Here is an 11,827-nt window from a genome sequence, read left to right on the forward strand (position 1 = left end):
AGATAGAAGAGCTGAAACAGAAGGTGAAAGAACTAACAGAAGAGAGTTCATATGCTAAAGGACTAGCTTCAGCTGCTGCTGTTGAGCTCAAGGCATTGTCAGAAGAAGTTTCCAAACTCATGAATCATAATGAAAGACTAGCTGCAGAGCTAGCCGCATCCAAGAATTCGTCTTCGCAGCGCAGAACCAGTGGAACTGTACAAAATGGACGAAGGTAAAGTCATGGTAGACTCAGACGAAATGATCAGGGTGGGTCAAATGCATATGTCAAGAGAGAATTAGCCTTGAGTATAGAAAGGGAACTTTCATATGAAGCTACTCTTTCAGAGTTATAATCTTTGCTTCCTTTCTTTCCTTCATTGCTCCAAATGTTGTGCTAATTTTCTCCCTTTTTATTTGGTTCGCATCTCTATAGGGATAATGTTTTAATGCATGTAAAGTAATATTATTGGTTTCTAATGTTCATTCATAATGAAGTTGCGATTGTGTTTGACCCTTTAACTGTATACTGCTCATCAGTTGAGAAACAGAAGAATTATTAAGCATCTTGGTACAAAATAGTAGAGATGGTACGTTTATCGAATTCAAGCTCTATTACAAGGTCAAATAATTTAACTTTACAAGGTTCATTTAGTACAGATAAGATTAATTTCAGTAACTTCTAGGCAACAGGATAGCTTATCTTTTGGAGAAGGTAATTAAATTTTCTGCCTTGCCTCTTCTTTAAGCAAACAAAACAAATTAGATTACGCAATTAATTGATGATTACCTTACGAATAACTAAACACCAAAGCGATTATGCAAGTGATCGTTGAAGAGAATTATTTAATTAATTAATTAATTAAAGAAATTATGGCGGAGGAAATTAGATTCTTCAAGCTGAACACAGGTGCCAAGATACCTTCTGTTGGATTAGGAACTTTTCAGGCTGAAAATCCTGGAGCCTTGGCCAAAGCAGCTACCACTGCTATCAAGGTACACTCACATTTTTTCTATTTTTATAGTTTTGTTAAACCATTACAATTTTACAGTTTTGATTATTGTATTATAAGTAGAAGAGCTAACCCTAGAGGTGGATGATTATTAATTTTGATTATAATTATTGTGTTTGACATGTCAGGTTGGATACGGACATATCGATTGTGCTTCATCTTACGGCAATCAAGTAGAGTTAATAATCATTAGTTTACTGAATGATTATGAATTTATGATCTTACCTCTTATTTGCATATGTTCTGTTATTTATAGATTTTTGACTTATTCTTAATTTTTGCTTATGTTAGCTGGTGAATTTGTTTATCTTCTACTTGGTCTCAAGAAGCTTTTTGATAAGTTGAGATCTCAATAGCTTGACATACATTATTCAATTCCAAAGGTAGTTATTGCTATATTCTTCCCTTGTCAGTTTCTTTGTGTTCCAAGTTCTTTTGCTTTGCTTATAGTTTTATCTTTACTTGATGATATTTTAGACAATGCTCCAGAAAAGGATATTTGGTCATGGTGGTGTGATGATATCTGGTCTTGATTCATCTGTTTCAAATGACGAACTTAAGCATATTTTTGGATTATATGGAGAAATTAAAGAAGTAAGTTTTAATTCTGGTTTTTTACCCTCTTTGCATCATGTGTCTTACCAAGAATTATTTTGGCATTAGTAATTATTGTGTAATGGCAGATCTATGAATCACTTGAAGCGAATATTAAGCAAACGTGATATGGTAACCAATGGTTGTATATATACATAAATCCAATAATCATAATAAGAAAGTAGTCCACCCTACTTATCATATTCATGTAGATCATGGAATATATGTGTGTAGTAAGAACAATCAAATCCAAAAAGGAGAGAATCTTCACTCTCCAGCTTTATTGCAACTACCAAATTCTTCAAAGCCTTCCAGGACACTACTCTCTTAATTAGGGTGGGAGGGCTTTAATTAGGGCTCCTAAAATAAAGATTGTATTCTTAAGTAACATTAATTTAGGAAATCATAATTAAATTGTTCAGTTTGATTCTTATTATTAGTAAACCTAATGAATTTGCCTTTCTTTATTATTAGTTTAATGATCAACAATTACTTACCCATATTGATATTTGATCGAGTCCAGGAATATGGATGATCGATTTTGGAAATGATGATCATAGCCTGCCCTATAATTTTAGTTAAGGTTGCTAGAATAATAAAAATGCATTATATTATAACAAGTTCCTAATTCATGTCATGATAAATTCCTTACCTGTATAATTTTGTATCTTGTGCGTGCCACAATTATTTTTATTATTATATCCTTAAAATAAATAAATATAATATTTATAATGAGTAGTATAGTCACACACTTAAGTTTGGAATCATTCGTATCCAAATTTGAAGCTAACCTTGCTCAGTTCTATGAGAAATTGGTAAGCTACCTACATGTTTTCTGACAGTCAATTAAGTTTATTCTCTTCTATATGTTAATGAATAATTTCAATTTTTATAATTACAGGTAATGGACTTGGATAGAAGAGTAAGACGTGGGCAAGAACGCCTTGCTCAAGAGGTGGAGCCAAAACCAGCGCTTCCATTATGATTAAAATACATTAAATATTTTTTATGTTTATATATTGATATCATAATTCAGGCTGCCAAAGAGAAGGCTGTTGAAGAAGAGTGAAGGAAACAGAGGGAGAAGGATCATGAGAGAAGACTATACAATCTCCCTTCCATCAATATTATTTATGGAGAAAAAAAGGGTTGAGGTAGGTATTTTACTGTTGTAATTTTTTTCTCTTGCATGATTGAACTCTGAAAGTGTAGTCCAGTCTTTCAACCAGCTCCATGAGCTATTGGAGTAACTTTTTTTATTGTTTTTGAGAACATAGGAATCTTGCTATTACCTTTATTTCCATTCGATGCCGTGATTAGTGTGTTGAGTAGTGTCAGATTTTCTAAAGGCAGAATGACTTAAAGGATGAAAAAGGAAACATACTAGAATGGAAGGAAGAAGCAAAACGGAGCTTTAAAGAAACTGGTGTCCGCGCAATCGCATGGATGACGCGATCGCGTGCCAAGCACGAATCAGCAGCGACGCGGCCGCATGACTGACGCGACCGCGCGCCTTAAGCAGAATACATATGACGCGGTCGCATGACTGACGCGACCGTGTGGCAAGGAAAAGCTCCAAATGACGCGACCGCGTGACCCACGCGGACGCGTGACAGAGGCCACGCACCAGAAGTTACAGAATATGCCCCCAGCGAATTCTGAAGCCCTTTTTGGCCCAGATCCAAGTACAGACAGCATAGACCAGAGGTTATAAAGTGTGGGAATGCTTCCATTCAAAGAGAGCTCGCATATTTTCACCTTTCAATGATTTAGATTTAGTTGAGAGGGAGATCTTCTCTCTCTCTCTTTTAGGATTTAGGTTTTCTTCTTGTTTTAAGAGTAACTCTGGATCCAGGTTTAATGTTCTTTTAGTATTACTTCTATTTATTTATTCCAACATTTGAATTGATTATTATTATAAATTGATCTGAGAATTATTCCATGTTACAGATTTCTAATTGAATTAATGATAATTTGAGGTATTTTCAGTTTATGATTGTTCTCTTGATTTAAGCTGCCATTGCTTCCCATCTAAGGACTCTTTTATTATTTTAGTAATTTACTTTTTCCCCTTTTGGTTTTGGTTAAGAATTCAGTAACTCAACAGTTATTAAACTCAACATAATTGATAATCGTTACCTTGCTAATTGAGTTGAACTTAATTAATCCCAACCTTTTCTTAGGAAATAATTAGGATTCAAAGGTCAATTTAATTAGTCCCTTAACTTTCCTTTGCTCTGGTAAAGGTTGACCAAGTGGAATTAAGATACAACTTTCATTATTGTTGAGAAGGATAACTAAGTTGGACTTCTAATTTCCCTTATCTTGCCAAAAGTTGTTTTACAGTTATTATTTATTCTTACTTGCCATTTAATTCACTCGTCATTTAAATTACTTGCTTCTCACCTTCTAAACCCCGATTACAACCTTTATAGCCAATAATAAGAACATACTTCCTCGCAGTTCCTTGAGAAGACGACCCGAGGTTTGAATACTCGGTTAAAAATTTTTAAGGGGTTTGTTACTTGTGACACCCAACACGTTTGTAAGGAAGGTTGATTGCTTGGTTTAGTAACTATACTCACAACGAGAGTTTTTATAACCTATAAACCATCAATCTTCTGCATCTTTCAGGCGTCCGTCACGCGTGCGCGTAGGTCATGCATTCGCGTAGTTTGGAGTTTTCCTTGGTCACGCGTATGCATCAGTCACGCGTCCGCGTCAATTGTGTTCTGCTTAAGGTACGCGTCCGCGTCGTTCATGCGTTCGCGTCAGTGCCATTTCACGCTAGGCACGCGTCCGCGTCATCCATGCGTTCGCGTCGCTGCCCTTTTCTTCAAAACTCCATTTTTTTTTGCTTTCCTTCCATTTTTGTATGTTTCCTTTTTGTTCTTTAATCCATTCCTGCCCTATGAGACCTGAAAATACTTAACACACAAATCACGGCATCAAATAGTAATGAAGGATAATTAAATTTAGTATTTTTAAAGCATAGGAAACATGTTTTCACATATGTCATAAAATAAGGAAGGAAAAGTAAAAACCATGCAATTCATATGAATAAATGGGTGAAGAATTAATAAAAATACTTAATTGAGCACAAAATGAATCATAAAATTTGGGTTTATCAGCCACAGACACATAACTGGGTGAACCTTTTCAGATTGTGACTCATCTTTGCTAAAGTCCCCAGTTAGAGGTGCCCAGAGCTCTTAAGCACACTCTTTTTGCTTTGGACTACGACTTTAACCGCTCAGTCTCAAGCTTTTCACTTGACACCTTCATGCCACAAGCACATGGTTAGGGACAGCTTGGTTTAGTCGCTTAGGCCAGGATTTTATTCCTTTGGGCCCTTTTATCCATTAATGCTCAAAGCCTTGGATCCTTTTTACCCTTGCCTTTTGGTTTAAAGGGCTATTGGCTTTTTCTGCTTGCTTTTTCTTTTTCTTTCTCTCTCTCTTTTTTTCCTGCAAGCTTTTCACTGCTTTTTCTTGCTTCAAGAATCAATTTTATGATTTTTTAGATTATCAATAACATTTCTCCTTTTTCATTATTTTTTCAAGAGCCAACAATTTTAACATTCATAAACAACAAATTCAAAAATATGCACTGTTCAAGCATTCATTCAGAAAACAAAAAGTATTGCCACCATATCAAAATAGTTAAGCTAATTTCAAGATAAAATTCAAAATCCATGTACCTCTTGTTCTTTTGCAATTAAAAATATTTTTCATTTAAGAAAGGTGAAGGATTCATAGGACATTCATAGCTTTAAGACATAGACACTAGACACTAATGATCATGTAATAAAGACACAAACATAGACAAAACATAAAGCATATAATTCGAAAAATAGAAAAATAAGAACAAGGAAATTAAAGAACAGGTCCACCTTAGTGATGGTGGCTAGTTCTTCCTCTTGAAGATCTTATGGAGTGCTTGAGCTCCTCTATATCTCTTCCTTGCCTTTGTTGCTCCTCCCTCATGGCTCTCTGATTTCATTGAGGATAATAGAGTGCTCTTGGTGCTCCATCCTTAGCTACCCCATGTTGGAACTCAATTCTCCTAAGGAGGTGTTGATTTGCTCCCAATAGTTTTGTGGAGGAAAGTGCATCCCTTGAGGTATCTCAGGGATTTCTTGATGAGGAACTTCCTCATGCTCTTGTTGAGGTCCATGAGTGGGCTCTCTTATTTGCTCCATCTTCTTCTTAGTGATGGGCTTGTCTCCTTCAATGAGGATGTCTTCCTCTATGACAATTCCAGCTGAATTGTATAGGGTACAGATGAGATGAGGGAAGGCTAACCTTGCCAAGGTAGAGAGTTTGTCTGCCACCTTGTAGAGTTCTAGGGATATGATCTCATGAACTTCTACTTCCTCTCCAATCATGATACTATGGATCATGATAGCCCGGTCTATTGTAACTTCAAACTGGTTGCTAGTAGGAATGATAGAGCATTGGATGAACTCCAACCATCCCCTAGCCACAGGCTTGACGTCAAGCCTTCTTAGTTGAACCGGCTTGCCTCTTGAGTCTCTCTTCCATTGAGCTCCTTCCACACAAATGTCCCTAAGGACTTGGTCCAACTTTTGATCAAAGTTGACCCTTCTAGTGAAAGGGTGAGGATCTCCTTGCATCATTGGCAAGTTAAATGCTAACCTCACATTTTTCGGACTGAAATCCAAGTAATTCCCCCGAACCATTGTGAGCCAATTCTTTGGGTTTGGGTTCATACTTTGATCATGGTTCTTAGTGATCCATGCATTGGCACAGAACTCTAGAACCATTAAGATTTCGACTTGTTGGATTGGGTTGGTGAGAGCTTTCCAACCTCTTCTTTGAATCTCATATCGGATCTCCGGATATTCACCCTTTTTAAGCTTGAAAGAGACTTCGGGAATCACTTTTTTCTTGGCCACAACTCCATAGAAGTGGTCTTGATGGACCTTTGAGATGAATCTCTCCATCTCCCATGACTCGGAGGTGGAAGCAATTGCCTTCCCTATCCTCTTTCTAGAGGTTTCTCCGGCCTTAGGTGCCATTGATGGTTATGGAAAAATAAAAAAAAGCAGGGCTTTTTCCACACCAAACGTAAAAGGTTTACTCGTCCTCGAGCAAAAGAAGAAAGAAAAGAGTAGAAGAAGAAGAAATGGAGGAGATGGAGGGAGGTGAGTGGTTCGGCCAAGGGGGGAAGAAGTGTTTGTGATGTGTGAAAGTTGAAATAGTGAGGAGGGGTATTTATAGGGTAGGAGGGAGAGGGGATCTGTGTGAGAATGGGTGGGTTTGGGAGGGAAATAGTTTGAATTTGAATGGTGAAGAAGGTGGGGTTTATGATGGATGAATGTGAGTGGTGAAGAGGATATGGGGAAGAGGGTACGATTTGATAGGTGCAGGGTATTTGGGGAAGAGTTATTGATGGGATTGGTCTAGGGTATTTGGAGAAGAGTATTATGGAAAGGTGTGAAGAGGAGAGAAGAAGAGGTGGGGTAGGTGGGGATCCTATGGGGTCCACAGATCCTGAGGTGTCAAGGAATTCTACTCCCTGCACCAATCTGGCGTTCAAACATCCTCTGTGTGCCAATTTTGGTGTTAAACGCCAACTCTGCTACCTTTCCTGGTGTTAAATGCCAGTCTACTGCCCCTTTCTGGCGTTAAACGCCAGCTAGACTCCCTTTTCTGGCGTTAAACGCCAGTCTGTCTGCCATTTCTGGCATTTAATGCCAGCCAGACGCCAGACACCCCCTTTCTAGTGTTAAACACCCAGAGTGCTACCCATTCTGACGTTTAACGCCCAGAATGCTGCCAGACTGGGCGTTAAACGCCCATTCTGCTATCCTTACTGGCTTTTAAACGACAGTAAGTCTGTCCTCCAGGGTGTGCTATTTTTTATACTATTTTTCATTTTGCTTTAATTCTGCATTTATTTTTATGACTTCACATGATCATCAACCTAAAGAAAATATAAAATGACAATGGAATATAAATAAATATAATTAAATAACATTGGGTTGCCTCCCAACAAGTGCTTCTTTAATGTCAATAGCTTGACAGTGAGCTCTTAGAGAGCTTCACAGAGACTCAGAGCTTGATAATGGCCTCCCAACACCAAACTTAGAAGTTGAGTGTGGGGGCTCTGTTTGACTCTGTATTGAGAGAAGCTTTTCATGCTTCCTCTCCATGGTTACAGAAGAAGATCCTTGAGCCTTAAACACAAGGTAGTCCTCATTCAATTGAAGGACTAACTCTCCTCTGTCCACATCAATCACATCTCTTACTGTGGCTAGGAAGGGTCTTCCAAGGATAATGGATTCATCCTCATCCTTCCCAGTGTCTAGGATTATGAAGTCAGCAGGGATGTACAGGCCTTCAACCTTCACTAAGACATCCTCTACAAGTCCATAAGCCTGTTTCCTTGATTTGTCTTCCATCTCTAGTGAGATTCTTGCAGCTTGTACCTCAAAGATCCCCAGTTTCTCCATTACAGAGAGTGGCATGAGGTTTATACTTGAACCAAGGTCACACAGAGCCTTCTTAAAGGTCATGGTGCCTATGATGCAAGGTATTAAGAACTTTTCGGGATCCGGTTTCTTCTGAGGTAATTTCTATTGAACCAAGGTATTTAGTTCATTGATGAGCAATGGAGGTTCATCCTCCCAAGTCTCATTACCAAATAACTTGGTATTCAGCTTCATGATTGCTCCTAGATACTGAGCAACTTGCTCTTCAGTAATATCTTCATCCTCTTCAGAGGAAGAATACTCATCAAAGCTCATGAATGGCAACAGTAAGTTCAGTGGAATCTCTATGGTCTCAGTATGAGCCTTAGATTCCTTTGGTTCCTTAATAGAGAACTCCTTAGTGGCCAGTAGACGTCCATTGAGGTCTTCCTCAGTAGAAATCACTGCCTTTCCCTCCTCTACAGGTTCAGCCATGTTGGACGTGTTGATGGCCTTGCACTCTCTTTTTGGATTCTCTTCTGTATTGCTTGGGAGAGTACTATGAGGGATTTTAGTAGCTCTTTTACTCAGCTGACCCACTTGTGCCTCCAAGTTTCTAATGGAGGACCTTGTTTCAGTCATGAAACTATGAGTGGTTTTAGTTAGATAAGAGACTATGGTTGCTAAGTCAGAGAGGCTCTGCCTAGAATTCTCTATCTGTTGCTAAGATGATGATGGAAAAGGTTTGCTATTGTCAAACCGAATTCTCCCACCATTATTATTATTGAAGCCTTGTTGAGGCTTCTATTGATCCTTCCATGAGAAATTTGGATGATTTCTCCATGAAGGATTGTAAGTGTTTCCATAGGATTCTCCCATGTAATTCACCTCTTCCATTGCAGGATTCTCAGGGTTATAAGCTTCTTCTTCAGAGGAAGCTTCTTTAGTACTGCCGAATGCAACTTGCATTCCAGTCAGACTCTGAGAAATCATATTGACTTGCTGAGTTAATATTTTATTCTGAGCCAATATTATATTCAGAGTATCAATCTCAAGAACTCCTTTTTTCTGAATTGTCCCATTATTCACAGGATTTCTTTCAGAAGTATACATGAACTGGTTATTTGCAACTATTTCAATGAGTTCCTGGGCTTCTGCAGGCATCTTCTTCAAATGAAGAGATCTACCAGCAGAGTGGTCCAATGACATCTTGGACAATTCAGACAGACCATCATAGAATATACATAGGATGCTCCATTCTGAAAGCATGTCAGAAGGACACCTTCTGATCAATTGCTTGTATCTTTTCCAAACTTCATAGAGGGATTCACCTTCCTTCTGTCTGAAGTTTTGGACTTCCACTCTAAGCTTGCTCAACTTTTGAGGTGGAAAGAATTTTAATTTAAAAGAAAAGAAAAATATTTTTATTTTTATTTTAATTATTAGTTAGAATTCGAATTTATTAAAAGAAATAAAATTAAATTAAAATTTAAAACAATTAGTTAATTAAAAAGAATTTTGAAAAAGTTGTTAGTGGTTTGCGAAAATTAGAGAGAGAAAAGTAGTTAGGTGATTTTGAAAAAGATAAAAAATAGTAAACTTTTAAAATTAAAACAAAAAGTCAAGTAGTTAATTGAAAAAGATTTGAAAATCAATTTTGAAAAGATAAGTTAGAAAAAAATTTGAAATTAAGTTTTGAAAAAGATACGATTGAAATCTCTTTTGAAAAAGATTTGAAAAGGAAATTAAAAAGATTTGATTTTTTTTTAAATTAAAGTTGATTACTTGACTAATAAGAAACTAAAAGATATGATTCTAAAATTTAAAGATTGATCCTTTCTTAATAGGCAAGTAACAACTTAAAAATTTTTGAATCAAAACATTAATTGTTAGCATTAATTTCAAAAATTATGAAATAAAAATAAGAAAAAGATTTTGAAAATTAATTTTGAGATTTTCGAAAACTATGAAAGAAAAATGAAAAAGATTTGATTTTTGAAAAAAGATTTGAAAAGATAAAGTTTTTAAATTAAAATTTTGACTTGACTAACAAGAAACAACTAAATTTTAAAAATTTTTGACCAAATCAACTCAAAATTTCGAAAGTTATGAGTAAAATAAGGGAAAGATATTATTTTTGATTTTTTTGAATTAATGAAGAAAGAGAAAAACAACAAAATGACACAAGACATAAAATTTAAGATTAAAACAACCAATGCATACAAGAACACTTTGAATGTCAAGATGAACACCAAAAACACTTTGATGATCATGATGAATATCAAGAACATATTTTTGAAAATTTTTAAGAAAAGAAAGACATGCAAGACACCAAACTTAGAAATTTTTAATGTTTAGACACTATGAATTCAAAAATGCATATGAAAAACAACAAAAAACACAAAACAAGAAAATCACAAGATTAAACAAAGAAAATCATCAAGAACAACTTGAAGATCAAAGAAGAACACAATGCATGAATTTTCGAAAATTTTAAGAAAATTAAAAGAATATAATTGACACCAAACTTAAAATTTGACACTAGACTCAAACAAGAAACATAAAATTTTTTGGTTTTATGATTTTATTAATTTTTTTGCATTTTTTTTGAAAATAAATTTTGAAAACGAAAAAGAAAAAAAAATTTTTTGAATGATTTTTAAAAACTTTTTGAAAAGAAAATAAAGGTTACCTAATCTAAGCAACAAGATGAACCGTCAGTTGTCCAAACTCGAACAAGTCCCGGTAACGGCGCCAAAAACTTGGTGCATGAAATCGTGATTCAAACTTTTCACAACTCCGTACAACTAACCAGCAAGTGCACTGGGTCGTCCAAGTAATAAAACTTACGTGAGTAAGGGTCGATCCCACGGAGATTGTCGGCTTGAAGCAAGCTATGGTCATCTTGTAAATCTCAGTCAGGCAGATTCAAATGGTTATGAGGTTTTGATAATTAAAATATAAATAAAACATAAAATAAAATAAAGTTACCTATGTAATTCATTGGTGGGAATTTCAGATAAGCGTCTGGAGATGCTTTGTTGCTTCTAAACCTCTGCTTTCCTACTGCCTTCTTCCAACCAAGCGTGCTCCTTTCCATGGCAAGCTGTAAGATCCTCTCAGTGAAAATGGTCCTCTACGATTTCTGCACGACTAATCAACTGTCAAATTTCTCGTCTCAGATAAAAAATACCAGGTACAGCTACCGCATGGCTGATGAGCGGATAATTTATACGCTTTTTGGCATTGTTTTTAGTATGTTTTTAGTAGGATCTAGTTACTTTTAGGGATGTTTTTATTAGTTTTTATGTTAAATTTACATTTTTGGACTTTACTATGATTTTGTGTGTTTTTCTGTGATTTCAGGTATTTTCTGGCTGAAATTGAGGGACTTGAGCAAAAATCAAATTCAGAGGTTGAAGAATGACTGCTGATGCTGTTGGATTCTGACCTCCCTGAACTCAAAGTGGATTTTCTGAAGCTACAGAACTCAAAATGGCGCGCTTCTAATTGCGTTAGAAAGTAGACATCCAGGGCTTTCCAGAAATATATAATAGTCTATACTTTGGCTGAGTTTAGATGATGCAAAAGGGCGTTGAACGACAGTTCTACGCTGCAGTCTGGAGTTAAACGCCAGAAACACGTCACAAACCAGAGTTGAACGCCAAAAACACGTTACAAACTGGCGTTCAACTCCAAAAGAAGCCTCTGCACGTGGAAAGCCAAAGCTCAGCCCAAGCACACACCAAGTGGGCCCCGGAAGTGGATTTATGCATCAATTACTTACTTCTGTAAACTCTAGTAG

The 11,827-nt window shown here is 36.3% G+C and overlaps 1 protein-coding gene and 1 long non-coding RNA gene across 2 annotated transcripts in view; both read left to right on the forward strand.

The window, feature by feature from the left end:
• LOC107615860 overlaps positions 1 to 548 on the forward strand; it is a 9,306-nt gene extending 8,758 nt beyond the window's left edge. The window contains exon 7 of the mRNA XM_016317877.2: positions 1 to 548. The gene's annotated coding sequence lies outside the window, so the exon portion shown is untranslated.
• Positions 1,183 to 2,762, forward strand: LOC107618848. Its single transcript, XR_001615390.2, has 4 exons — positions 1,183 to 1,375; positions 1,470 to 1,586; positions 2,488 to 2,541; positions 2,623 to 2,762. It is a non-coding gene; the product is annotated as an uncharacterized LOC107618848 (long non-coding RNA).

This window comes from Arachis ipaensis, chromosome B09 (genome assembly GCF_000816755.2).
Source record: "Arachis ipaensis cultivar K30076 chromosome B09, Araip1.1, whole genome shotgun sequence".
In the NCBI taxonomy this organism is placed as follows: domain Eukaryota; kingdom Viridiplantae; phylum Streptophyta; class Magnoliopsida; order Fabales; family Fabaceae; genus Arachis; species Arachis ipaensis.